This window comes from Canis lupus, chromosome 15 (assembly GCF_048164855.1).
Source record: "Canis lupus baileyi chromosome 15, mCanLup2.hap1, whole genome shotgun sequence".
Taxonomy (NCBI): domain Eukaryota; kingdom Metazoa; phylum Chordata; class Mammalia; order Carnivora; family Canidae; genus Canis; species Canis lupus.
Window position 1 is genome coordinate 5864079 of NC_132852.1, and position 13887 is coordinate 5877965.

The 13887-nt window shown below is 47.2% G+C and overlaps 2 pseudogenes; one reads left to right on the plus strand and one right to left on the minus strand.

The window, feature by feature from the left end:
* The first annotated feature begins 6911 nt into the window (after positions 1–6911).
* LOC140605405 (RNA-binding protein 4B pseudogene) lies at positions 6912–8153 on the plus strand (annotated as a pseudogene).
* Positions 8154–12352: 4199 nt separating this feature from the next.
* On the minus strand, positions 12353–13410 carry LOC140605406 (CXXC-type zinc finger protein 1 pseudogene; annotated as a pseudogene).
* Between the last annotated feature and the right edge of the window lie 477 nt (positions 13411–13887).

Consider the following 13887-nt stretch of genomic DNA (forward strand, 5'->3'; position numbering starts at 1 on the left):
TTAAAAAAAAAGATCGAAGGAGGGGAAGATGGCAGAGGAGTAGGGTCCCCAAATCACCTGTTCCCACCAAATTACCTAGATAACCTTCAAATCATCCTGAAAATCTACGAATTAGGCCTGAGACTTAAAGAGAGACCAGCTGGAGTGCTACAGTGAGAAGAGTTCGGCTTCTATCAAGGTAGGAAGACGGGGAAAAAGAAATAAAGAAACAAAAGGCCTCCAAGGGGGAGGGGCCCCACAAGGAGCCGGGCTGAGGCCGGGGCGAGTGTCCCCAGGACAGGAGAGCCCCGTCCCGGAGGAGCAGGAGCTGCACCAACCTTCCCGGGAGGAAAGGGGCTCGCAGGGAGTTAGAGCAAGACCCAGGAGGTCGGGGATGCCCTCGGACTCCCTGAGACACTAACAGACACCTGCGCCCCGGGAGAGTGCGCTGAGCTCCCTAAGGGCTGCAGCACGCAGGGCGGGACCCAGAGCAGCTCCGAGGGGCTCGGGGGCGGCTCCGCGGAGGGGGCCGCGGGGCGGGAGCAGCTGGGGGGGGCAGGGCAGAGGAAGAGGCTCCGGGGAGAGGGCTGCGGGGGCGGGAGCAGCTCAGAGGGGCTCAGGCGGTGTCTCCGCGGAGGGGGCTGTGGGGCAGGAGCAGCTGGCTGGGGGGCTTGGGCCGGAGGAAGAGGCTCCGGGGAGGAGGCTTCGGGGCGGGAGCAGCTTGGAGGGGCTCGGGCGGAGGAAGAGGCTCCGTGGAGGGGGCTGCGGAACGGGAACAGCTTGGAGGGGCTCAGGCGGAGGAAGACGCTCCGCGGAGGGGGCTGCGAAACGGGAACAGCTTGGAGGGGCTCGGGCGGAGGAAGAGGCTCCAGGGAGGCGGCTGCAGGGCGGGAGCAGCTCAGAGGGGCTGGGGGCGGCTCCGCGGAGGGAACTGCGAGGCAGGAGCAGCTCGGAGGGGCTCGGGCAGAGGAAGAGGCTCCGGGGAGGGGGCTACGGGGCGGGAGCAGCTTAGAGGGGCTCCGGCGGAGGAAGAGGCTCTGCGGAGGGGGCTGCGGAGCGGGAGCAGCTAGGGGGAGCTCGGGCGGTGGTTCCGCGGAGGGGGCTGCGCAGCGGTGCAACTTGGAGGGGCTCGGGCAGAGGAAGAGGCTCCGGGGAGGGGGCTGTGGGGCGGGAGCAGCTCTGAGGGGCTGGGGGCGGCTCAGCGGAGGGAGCTGCAGGGCGGGAGCAGCTCGGCATCTTGAGCAGAGGAAGAGGCTCCACGGAGGGGGCTGCGGAGCGGGAGCAGCTGGGGGGGCTCCGGCGGCGGCCTCGCGGAGGGGGCTGCGCGGCGGGAGCAGCTTGGAGGGGCTCGGGCGGAGGAAGAGGCTCCGTCCGGAGAGGGGGCTGCGGGGCGGGAGCAGCTCGGCGGGGGCTCGGGTGGTGGCTCCGCGGAGGGGGCTGCATGGAGGGAGCAGCTTGGAGGGGCTAGGGCAGAGGAAGAGGCTCCGCGGAGGGGTCTGCGGGGCGGGAGCGCAAATCCAACAGCGCAGGCCCCACAGCACAGGGCGCCAGGACACAGCCCGGGATCTGGCCTCCCCCGGGACAGGCAGAGGCCCGGAGGGCCCAGGACAGCGAGGACGCTCCTGCCCCAGGCTGAGCAGATCAGCGGCCCCGCCCTGGAGCCTCAAGGCCCTGCAGACCAAGAGCTTTGTAGTTACTGCAGGAGCTGACTCCAGGGCTCCAGACCTGCTTCCGCCACTGCGGTTGTTACTCCAGGGGCCTCACGGGGTAAACAACCCCCACTGAGCCCTGCACCAGGCAGGGGGCAGAGCAGCTCCCCCAAGTGCTAACACCTGAGAATCAGCACAACAGGCCCCTCCCCCAGAAGACCAGCTAGACGGACAACTTCCAGGGGAATTCAAGGGACTTAAAGTATACAGAATCAGAAGATACTACCCCGTGGTTTTGTTTTGCTTTGTTTTGTTTTCTTTTGTTTTGCTTTTTTTAAATTTTTTTTATTTATTTATGATAGTCACAGAGAGAGAGAGAGGCAGAGACACAGGCAGAGGGAGAAGCATGCTCCATGCACCGGGAGCCCGATGTGGGATTCGATCCCGGGTCTCCAGGATCGGGCCCTGGGCCAAAGGCAGGCGCCAAACTGCTGTGCCACCCAGGGATCCCTTGTTTTGCTTTTTGATTTCTGTTTGCTTCCCCCACCTTTTTTTCCCTTTATTCCTTTTTCTTTCTTTTTTTTCTTTTTTCTTTTTCTCTTTTCTTTCCTTCTTTCTCTCCTCTCTTTTTCTCCTTTTCCCAATACAACTTGTTTTTGGCCACTCTGCACTGAGCAAAATGACTAGAAGGAAAAACTCACCTCGAAAGAATCAGAAACAGTCCTCTCTCCCACAGAGTTACAAAATCTGGATTACAATTCAATGTCAGAAAGCCAGTTGTCAGAGAGCTGGAGAAAAGACAGCAAATAGATCCTACACCCAGCAGAAGAAGAGGGTTAAAAACGATTTGAGCAGAACTCAATGAAATAGAGACCAGAAAAACTGTGCGACTGATCAACAAAATCAGGAGTTGGTTCTTTGAAAGAATTAGTAAGATAAACCATTAGCCAGCCTTATTAAAAAGAAGAGAGAAAAGCCTCAAATTAATAAAATCATGAATGACAAAGGGGAGATCACTACCAACACCAAGGAAATACAAACGATTTTAAAAACTTATTATGGGCAGCCATATGCCAATAAATTAGGCAATCTAGAAGAAATGGACAGATTTCTGGAAAAACACGATTAACCAAACCTGGAACAGGAAGAAATAGAAAACCTGAACAGGCCGATAACCAGGGAGGAAATTGAAGCAGTCATCAAAACCCTCCAAAGACACAAAAGTCCAGGGCCAGATGGCTTCCCTGAGGAATTCTATCAAACGCTTAACGAAGACACCGTACCTATTCTACTACAGCTGTTTAAAAGACAGAAAGAGATGGAGTACTTCCAAACTTCTTCTATGAGGCCAGCATCACCTTAATTCCAAAACCCAACAAAGACCCCACTCAGAAGGAGAATTAGAGACCAATATCCCTGATGAACATGGATGCAAAAATTCTCAACAGGATACTAGCCAATAGAGGCCAACAATATATTAAGAAGATGATTCAAAATGACCAAGTGGGATTTATACCCGGGATGCAATGCTGGTTCAACACACGTAAAACAATCAATGTGACTGACCATATCAGCAAGAGAAAAAACAAGAACCATCTGACCCTCTCAATAGAGGCAGAGAAAGCATTTGACAAAATAGAGCATCCGTTCCTGATCAAAACTCTTCAGAGTGTAGGGAGAGAGGGAATATTCTTCAGCATCTTAAAAGCCATCTACGAGAACCCCACAGCAACTTTCTCAATGGGGAAGCACTGGGAGCCTTTCCCCTAAGATCAGGAACAGGACAGGGATGTCCACTCTCACCACTGCTATTCAACATAGCACTAGAAGTCCTAGCCTCAGCCATCAGGCAACAAAAAGGAATAAAAGGCATTCAAATTGGCAAAGAAAAATTCAAACTCTCCCTCTTCGCAGATGACATGATACTTTACATAGAAAACCCAAAAGAGTCCACCCCAAGATTGCTAGAACTCATACAGCAATTTGGCAGTGTGGCAGGATACAAAATCAATGCCCAGAAGTCAGTGGCATTTCTGTACACTAACAACGAGACTGAAGAAACAGAAATTAAGGAGTCAATCCCATTTACAATTGCACCCAAAAGCATAAGATACCTAGGAATCAACCTAACCAAAGAGGTAAAGGATCTATACCCTAAAAACTACAGAACACTTCTGAAAGAAATGGAGGAAGACACAAAGAGATGGAAAAATATTCCATGCTCATGGATTGGAAGAATTAATGTTGTGAAAATGCCAATGCTACCCAGGGCAATTTACACATTCAATGCAATCCCTATCAAAATACCATGGACTTTCTTCAGAGAGTTGATACAAATCATCTTAAGATATGTGTGGAATCAGAAAACACCCCGAATAGCCAGGGGAATATTGAAAAAGAAAACCAGAGCTGGGGGCATCACAATGCCAGATTTCAGGTTGTACTACAAAGCTGTGGTCATCAAGACAGTGTGGTCCTGACACAAAAACAGACACATAGATCAATGGAACAGAATAGAGAATCCAGAAGTGGACCCTCAACTTTATGGTCAACTAACATTCTACAAAGCAGGAAAGACTACCCACTGGAAAAAAAAGACAGTCTCTTCAATAAATGGTGCTGGGAACACTGGACATCCACATGCAGAAGAATGAAACTGGATCATTCTCTTATATCATACACAAAGATAAACTCAAAATGATGTAAGATCTAAATGTGAGACAAGATTCCATCAAAATCCTAGAGGAGAACACAGGCAACACCCTTTTTGAACTCGGCCACAGTAACTTCTTGCAAGATACATCTATGAAGGCAAGAGAAACAAAAGGAGAAATGAACTATTGGGACTTCATCAAGATAAGAAGCTTCTGCACAGCAAAACTGAAAGACAACCTACAGAACGGGAGAAGATATTTGCAAATGACACACCAGATAAAGGGTTAGAAACCAAGATCTATAAAGACCTTATTAAACTCAAAAGCAAAGAAACAACCAATCCAATCATGAATTGAGCAAAAGACATGAACAGAAATCTCACAGAGGGAGACATAGACATGGCCACCAAGCACATAAGAAAATGCTCCACATCACTGGCCATCAGGGAAATACAAATCAAAACCACCATGAGATCCCACCTCACACCAGTGAGAATGGAGAACATTAACAAGGCAGGAAACAACAATTTTTTGTCTGCTTTTTATTTTAAAAATGACCATGATTCTTTGGGAGGTGATACAAGATTGCTTTCCAGTCAGATCATAATTTCCACAATTTCTGTAATAACTATAAATTTGAAAGTTTCTCACTCTCCCCACCCCAATTCACTTTTGGCACCTGTGTGTGAAATGTCACTTCCAAAAAAAGGGGGAAAATATGCTGAATACTGGGTTTTCATCACACAGTACTCCTTTCGTGAGGAAAAATGTTCTGGTTGCTAAATTGAGAATATTGATACAAGAATGCTTAACAATATCTCATCAGTAAAAGCCTTTTTCTAACCAACTCTATGGCTGTCTCAGAAGAAAATTACATAGAAATAGCAGCCAATTCCTAGAGGTAAAAAGGCAATGGCTTATCTTCTCCTTTTCCACTTCTCCTAATTTTACATTTAGAATTAGAGCAAATCTATGAGAGGTAGCAGAAGGTCTGGCACAGGCTCTGGCTTCATGATTTGAAAATACAATTTCAACTCATCACATTCTTCAGAAGAACTCATTATACTTAAAAGAAACACACAAAGAGGCTCTCTTCACCTCTGCATGCAGAGGTTGACCAGAAGGACATACATTGGTTACCAACAGAGAAGGATGAGCCTACGATCTGGCAATTAGGAGATGGTGTATCCAAAGATATAGTCTTGACCTGGTTAGAAAACTGTGTCATTTGTAAAGTATATTACTCTTGAGTCTTCACTTACTTGCTAAAAAGAAGCTTCTACACAAAAATCAGGATGCTACAGGAGAGAAATAGCTAACACAGGCTATAGTTGGCTAATATTTAAATACAAAGAATTCAACTTTCATTTTTCATATGTGTGAAGGGTTTGTGAGCTTGTTACTGACCTATTTGGCCCAATTCATATTTATTTTTATTTTATCCACTGTGCTTCAGATCCATGGGGTATTGCCAAAAAACTTATCCCAAAAATCTCTCAGTTTTTATTAGAGCTTAATGGATTTATTTGAATACTTCTGTTAAGCTGATAAGAGTTAGGGAGAGTCTTATCCTACTCCCTTCCCCAAACCTAATTAGACATTTTTATTTCAAAACAAAAGATGGTGATATTATAAAACTAGGGAGGGAAATAAGATGCTATGACAGTACACTTCTTTTTAGTTAACACTTATTTCTTACCTATAGCACTACATATGTGATAAAACTTTTGGGAAGGAGAAGGGAAGAAGGAAATTCCAAAGCCTCCCAACAAAGTAGCCATTCCAATGCATGGACAAGGGCTTATTTCTCCTGCCAGCCACTGATTCACAAATATTTTCCCCTTTTAAAGAAGTATGTGTGAATGAGGTTGGGGAGAGCAAGGAACACATCAAGGCGTCAACTATACTCTTCTCTTAATGAGCCCGCCCTATGTCCTTAGTGGCGACTGACTTCATCCGCCATCTTGGCTTTCACGGTAAGCAACATCTTTCTTTAAAACTTTTCTTGTTCTTGCTGCTTTTCTTGCCGTTCTTGTCTTTGTTCTCGGACATGTTTTTGGCTCTGATTTCTCTCATTAGGTCAAAGAATACCTTGTCCACATTGGCTCGCGTTTTAGCTGATGTCTCCACGTACTGCACACCCCACTCCTCTGCTTTAGTCCTTGCCTCTTCGATGGGCACCTGCCTCCGCTCCTCTAGGTCGGACTTGTTTCCCATGACAAGCAATGGACTTGCCTTTTTTTTTTCTGGACCACATATCCATAATGGACATACAGTGCCCAAGGCCCTCAGATGCAAGAAAATATCGTCCTTGTCTATGCTATACACCAACCAAGTAACAACTGCTGCCACATCCTGGGCTCTCCTGGAAAGAGAGGTTCCTGTAGACACTGGCGTGTGACCGTCCACATCCAGCTGTCCATTGAGCCTTGGGAGGCATAGCTACTGAGGTCTCCTCAATGCAGGAGAGAGTCGAACTTGAGGCCGCGGGCTTATCCCACCTGCAGGGGAGGTCTCCCCTGTTCTTCCTCAGTCCCTTGCTTGATGCCACCATACCAGAGAAGGTCAGCCCTCTCCAGTCCCCTTGGCTATGTAGGGAGCCCCCATGACATCAACTGAGTGAACTGCAATGGAGTTTGTCTACTTTATGGATGGTATGAGCACCATGCTACAGGGGGGGGAGCTCATGTGGAATATTTATGTCCCTAATAAAGGACACAACCCACCCAACAGTCAGCAGTAGAAGCCAAGCTTTAGGCTGCCATTTAGCTCTGGATGCCCTGGTCAGCAAATGGTTCCATCAGCACCTCTTACAAACTCTTGGGCCACTGTCTAAGAGTTGTTCCTTTTAGGGTAAGGAACTCAGGGCACTCTTGCCTCAGAGATACCCCAAATATAAATCAAAATCACAGATGTCCCCACATGCAGTAAGGCCACAATGCAAGGCCTCCCTGGGACACCACTTGTCCTCCTTGGTGTTCCAACATTACAGATCGTGGCCAGACGCTCATTTTGCTTCTCAGGATACATAATGCTGGCCCTACAGGAGGGACTCAATAAGTAAAATCCCACCTCCCCTGGAGACCACAAGCAGCCAGTGGAACTGAGAGGCACACACTGGTCTCCTCAAACAACTCCTATTTAAGCTTCAAGGTGTCAAACGGGCCTCCAGTGGAGGCCATCAGGGGCCTTGACAACACAGAGTTTCAAGACAAAAGGATGCACGTGCAGTTATCCACAAGCCGACTTCGGACTGCCCCTGGGATGGGAGACCAGAGTGGCTGCTATCGGCGTGGGAAAGAGGGGCACTGGTCCAAAGAGTGTCCAGTAGATCGCACAGGTCGTGTGGCGGACTTTACTGAGCAGCATAACGGACAGTATGGAGCAGTGCGCACGCCGTACACCCTGGGCTGCGGGGAACCCACGTGTTACAACGATGCATATGGAGCATCGACTCTTAGAAGCGCTACCGGGTCCGCTCTTATGAGGCAGTGGCGGCGGCAGCAGCAGCCTCTGCGTACAACTGCGTGGAGCAGTCCATGTCCCATCTGCCTCACGACCAGAGCACAGCTGGGACCAGTCACCCCAACCCCACTTCTGTTGATCCCTACGACAGACACCTGTTGCCGAGCTCAGGGGCTGCTGCCACTTCGGCTCTGTGGCTGCTGCCGCTGCCAACACCTCGTCCTACTATGGAAGGGACAGGAGCCCCCTTCGTCGTGCCACAGCTGTGCTCCCCACGGTTATGGGCCAGAGAGTGAGCTGCCGCAGGCCTCAGCAGCTGCACGGATTCTCTGTATGGCATGGCCCAGTGTGAGCGGGAGCACATGTGGACCGAGCACGGTGCTCAGCCTTTAGAAACTGGAGGTAGGATCATTGCGGACTGAACCCTGGGCTGCGGTCATACATGAGAACCTGCTCCGCGCGTCCCCTTGCCACGATGTTTCCATTGCTTCGTGTTTGAGTAAACAAAGGAGTTTGTGACCAACTGTGTTTTCTTTCTTAATTTAATTCTTATAAGTTGACTTATCTTTCCTCTTGATACTAGTCCCTGTAGCCTTTCACTCCGTTCCTTATATTCTCAGCCTCTGAGCAGCCCTAGGTAAGGATTATGCTGGCATCCCCTTTTTCCTGTACCGTGGATCCCCCTCTTATCTTGCTTTCCTTAGGAATTGAGCCCTTCTCCCTGTCTACCTGCAACATCTCCTTTCCCTTTAAAATGACCATGTAGTGGCACGAGACCTTTTACTCTTCTGTTAGCTCTGGGCCCTAACGTTGAGGCTAATCTTCTGAAACTGCTAGGACCATTGGGGTTTTGGGGGTGGGGGTTGTTGTTTTGTTTGTTTTGCTTTATGTCTGACCTGTGATCGTGGTACAGCATTAGCTGAAATTTAGCCTTGTTTTATTTCACTCCTCCCACTTTTTAAAAAATATTTTGACAAATAAACGTTTCTAACACTTAAAAAAAAGTGAGAGAAAGAGGGAGAGTACGAGCAGGGGGAAAGGCAGAAGGAGAGACAAAGCGTTCCAAGCAGCCTTCTTGCCGAACATGCAAAGCTTGGCATCTGGCTTTATCCGACAACCAAGAGATCATGACCTGAGCCAAGATCAAGGGGGATGCGTAACCGACTGAGCCACTCAGATTTTATTGATTTATCCATGAAAGACACAGAGAGAGACAGAGACACTGGCAGAGGGAGAAGCAGGCTCCATGCAGGAAGCCCAATGTGGGACTCGATCCGGGTCTCCAGGATCACGCCCTGGGCCGAAGGCAGGTGCTCAACCACTGAGCTACCCAGGAGAGGAAAAAAGGGGTTTCTGAGGCAGAGCAGCATAAAGAGACACAAGGAGACATGAAATTATATGGCTTGCTCACACAACGCTGGTAGTGAAGTATGGCTGAAACCTCAAAGGCTGCAGATGGAGTGTTAATATGTTTTCAATGACGCATTTACAAGTTTTGACTTATTCTATAGTCAAAGAGTGAGTTATGAGCAGACGACATGATTCTTTCTGTATTTGTATTCAAATTAAAAGGGAATGGAAGAAAAAAATAGGGAGATTACTGTCTCTCTAATTTATTTGTTACTCCTTGCTGTTTCTTAAACTTCAGAATAGAATTACTACCATCATTTTTTACAGTTTTTTTAATGTCTTTTATTTTTAATTCTTTTAAGTGATCTCTCTGCCCAACATAGGGCTTGAATTCATGACCCTGAGATAGATAAAGAGTTGCATGCCTTACCAACTGAGCCAGCCAGGAGCTCCATTATTTATTGATCATCTTCATAACTACAACTTTTTATATTCTTTGTTTTCCTCATCATCACTTAGCTGCTTTGTTTTCTTTGCAGCCTGTTCCACTAAGGAGCAGTTGGTGGCCTCTCTTATTCTTTAACTTGAACAAACAGAAGGAGTAGCAATGTAAAAGGGTCCAGGGCCAACTTGACTTCAAATTCTTCCTCATTTCCAATGTGTCTTACAAGACCTTTTTGTTTCATTCTCTAGGATTAGAAGAAAGCCTTTGTTGTAATTTTAGTTAGCCTTATTAATGACACCTTTCCTTTATTTCAAATATTTGAGAATGTTTATATTATATGTAGGGATGAAGTTGAAGCCCACTGTTTGGGAGCCAAGACTGTATAGGAAAGACAGTATATAATACTTTGTGATATGAATGATTTATCTATCTCAGATTTCAGGTTACTGTTAACACTATTCTAAAAAGACAGTATCCATATATAGAAACATTTCTTATTGATAATGTTTTATGTAACTAAGTATTATGAAGATGAGTCCTTTTTGGTTTGATCTCTTTTTCCCAAATTAGGAATGAGTATTAAGATTTAGCATCAAGTTTATGATATATTTGAATTTTTGCTCCATGCATGCAACTTAATTTTTGTAAGTTAATACTGAGTTTTATAATATTAAAAACGGGTGTCAGCCTCACATGCCCAGCTGGTGACAATGTGGGAAGCTAGTAGGGATGGGTCAGCTTAGAGCAAGTTAAGTACTGCATGAATGTATTCCAATTCAAAAGAAGAAAAACCATTCTGTCTGCCAAACAAAATATATTCTGAAGGCTGGCTGTTTTGTAATACTTGATCTGAAATTTTTGGGGTCTGAAATTTATAAAAGAATTAAATTATAAAATGCTAAATGGCTTGCCTTTATTATGAAGTAATCAGTTACTTTATTTTTTTATTTATTTATGATAGTCACACAGAGAGAGAGAGACAGAGAGAGAGAGAGGCAGAGACATAGGCAGAGGGAGAAGCAGGCTCCATGCACCGGGAGCCTGATGTGGGATTCGATCCCGGGTCTCCAGGATCGCGCCCTGGGCCAAAGGCAGGTGCCAAACCGCTGCGCAACCCAGGGATCCCAATCTGTTACTTTAAAATCAAAAGAGAAGAAGAACTGGGGGTGGTGGAAGGGGAGGAGGGCGGGGGGTGGGAGTGAATGGGTGACGGGCACTGGGGGTTATTCTGTATGTTAGTAAATTGAACGCCAATAAAAAATTAAAAAAAAAGAAATAAAGCAAATATCATGAAACCTAGTTATTACAAATTGCCATCTGTATTTATAATAACATTGGTAGCTATTTTTTTCTAATAAGATGAGTGGAATTTCCTTGATTATAGGTTTATTTTTATTATTTTCTATTTTGAAACGGCCAATATGCTTATGAGTAAGATTTGTGTGGTCAGCTTCTGTTCTTTCATAAACTTCAGATAAAAATCATTTTAGCTGTAACCAAAACCTGAAGTCTTTAAAAAATGGCAGATGTTAATTTAAAAACAGCATATACTAATTTAGTTTGCTGTGTGATTATGGTCTAATGGAAGTTTCATAAGCTTTCTTTTCCCCTAACTCAGAAAAGTATATGTCAGAGTTTTGGAGTATGTCCTTAGCCAAGAATTTTATCCACTTAACATATGTTTACAAACTTATATAAAGCAAAAAAGAATGTAGGTAACTATAGTGAGCAAGAAATATAGTTTTGCTCATATTATCTGATGTTTGCCAAAAGAAGAATAAAAGATGTATGAATTAAATCATACAGAGAAAAATACACGTTTGAGGAAATTCAACAAGAAACAGATATCCCTGAAAGAGAACTTGGTAGAGCCCTGCAGTCCCTCGCCTGTGGTAAACCAACACAGCGGGTTCTTACAAAAGAACCCAAGTCCAAGGAAACAGAAAATGGCCACAGATTCACAGTTAATGATCAGTTCACATCCAAAGTACACAGAGTCAAGACTCAAACAGTTGCTGCCAAACAAGGTGAATCTGACCCAGAAAGGAAAGAAACGAGGCAGAAAGTAGATGACGACAGGAAACATGAGATCGAAGCTGCTATCCTGCGGATAACGAAATCCAGAAAGAAGATGCAGCACAGTGTGTTAGTAGCAGAGGTAACTCAGCAGGTGAAGGCTCGATTCTTCCCAAGTACAGTTGTTATTAAGAAACATATAGAAGGACTTATTGAAAGAGAATATTTGGCACGAACACCTGAGGATTGCAAAGTATACACATATGTAGCATAAAATGCGTTCAGAAATTTGATTTATCCTTGGACTGTACTCTTCGCATGGACTGAGAAGTTCTTTTAAATCATTAAATATTAAGACGACCATCTCTTCTATTAAATTACAGCACATGTTCTAGACCATTCAGATCAAGCCTTTACTCCCTTTGAGAGTTTTCAACATCAATTGATTGAGCTTCAGGCTTTACAGAGTTTATCCCTGTAGAGATCATCTTTTTTTTTTTTTTTCTGGTTCTTCAAAATTTTATTAACAAAACCAGGGAGAGGGGAGGCAACAGTGAGCAAACTGCACAGTCCCACCCAGGCACAGAGAACGGAGAGACAGAGGGACAGACAAGGACAGAAGAAAATCCTGAGACCCTCTGATACCGGCAGCGGGGTAGTCAAATGGTGGGTGGGCACAGGGAGAAACTCAGGGACCACTGGAGAAACAGATGAATGGCAGAGCAGCCAAACGGGGGATTCGGGCGGCTCCGGGCCTGGAATGCAGAGCGTGGGGACTTCGGGGCCAGTGAGGCTCAGCGGTCAGCACTGGAGCGCGGCTCGGGAGTGAGCGGGTCATGCTGGATCGTGAGGTGCAGCGTCAGGGCCAGTGATCCTGCCCGTCAGTCCCAGCCGTGCGAACGGTGCGTTCCTGCTCAAACAGCTCGTCCGGCTTGTACCACGCGTGCACACGCTCCAGGGCCACTCCAGCAGCCGCAACCTCTCCCAGCAGTAATGCGGGTACACTGGCGTTTGGGCAGGAGGCAGAAGTCACCCGCGAGCTAAAGACATCACGCACAAGAGGACACCCACGTACCTCATCAGCTGGCACTTCGGGGTCCCGGGAGTGCTCGGGGCACAGCACCTGGAGCCGTTTACAGTATGTCTTTCTCTGAGGGTTGTAGACATCACAGAAGAGTCGTGTAGCTCCCTCAATGTGTGTGGGGTACGTGGACCCAAAGGACGTCTGGCTCTCGTACTTGGCAGCAGCGCTCCATGTGGCGCAAGGCAACACGTGGGTTGATAGGGTGCCCGCAGGAGATGCAGAAGATCTGCAGGTCCGTGTCATCACTGTCACCCTCATTGCTTTTCCAAACAAGGGCCTGTTCTGGGATTGTGGGTGGACATGAAATGGGGACACTTGTCGGCCCATTTCACAGAAGCCTCCAGAGCTCTGCTACTATCGGCGGGTCCACCCCCCAGGCTTCCTTGGCCTCCCACCTTCCCCTCCAGCCTTGCCACACTTTCAGTGTGGGCTGCGGGGGCTGCTTCCGTACCCCTGTGGGGGCAGTGGGGTGAGTGGGGTCACCGTGGATCCACAGCTGTTCTGAGGGATGGATGCCTGGTGTGGGAACGCTTCCCTGATGCCACATCTTCCAACCTCCCCCAGCCCATGAGGCAGCTTGTGGATTTGACTGGCCTTGCCATCTGCCCCGGGCAGGAGGCCAGGCTTGCCTTTGCTCCAGCCCCAAGTGGCCAGGACAGAGGCAGCCTTGGCTGCCCCACTTTGTCGCGGACAGGCCTCTGACCTGTTCACATCCACTCTCTCCGGGGAAGCTGAGGGGAGCCGTATAGAATCCTTGTTCCATTGCATCATTACTGGAGTCTTGGGGCAGCTGCTAAAACCACTCGGTTTTAGTATTCCATGTAGGGAGTGGGGCAGTGTCCCATGGTGGGCTGGCCTGGGACCTTGTGCTGTGCTCCGTTCTGTCACCCAGTCACTGTAGATATTTTCTACCTTCCTGCATAACTCAGGTTCCAGGGTACGTGATCTGTTCTCGGTTCCCTTAATAAACAAAGTCAGTCCTCCAAAAAAAAAAAAAAAAAGAAAGAAATATGATCATCTCCTTTTTTTTCCCCCAACAATACCAGCCTTTGAGTTCTTTATTAAGCACCAGATTTTCACATGTGTCACTATAGGAGGGAGGCTTCAGATTCAACCAGACTCTGGCCCGTAGTCAGGAGAGATGTGGTGTGCTGAGGTATTCCTGTGTCTAGAAACAGGCACATGGCTTCAAGAGCAGCAGAAGTTGACTATGGGCATCATCGTCTTCCTTGAAAGAGTAAAGGT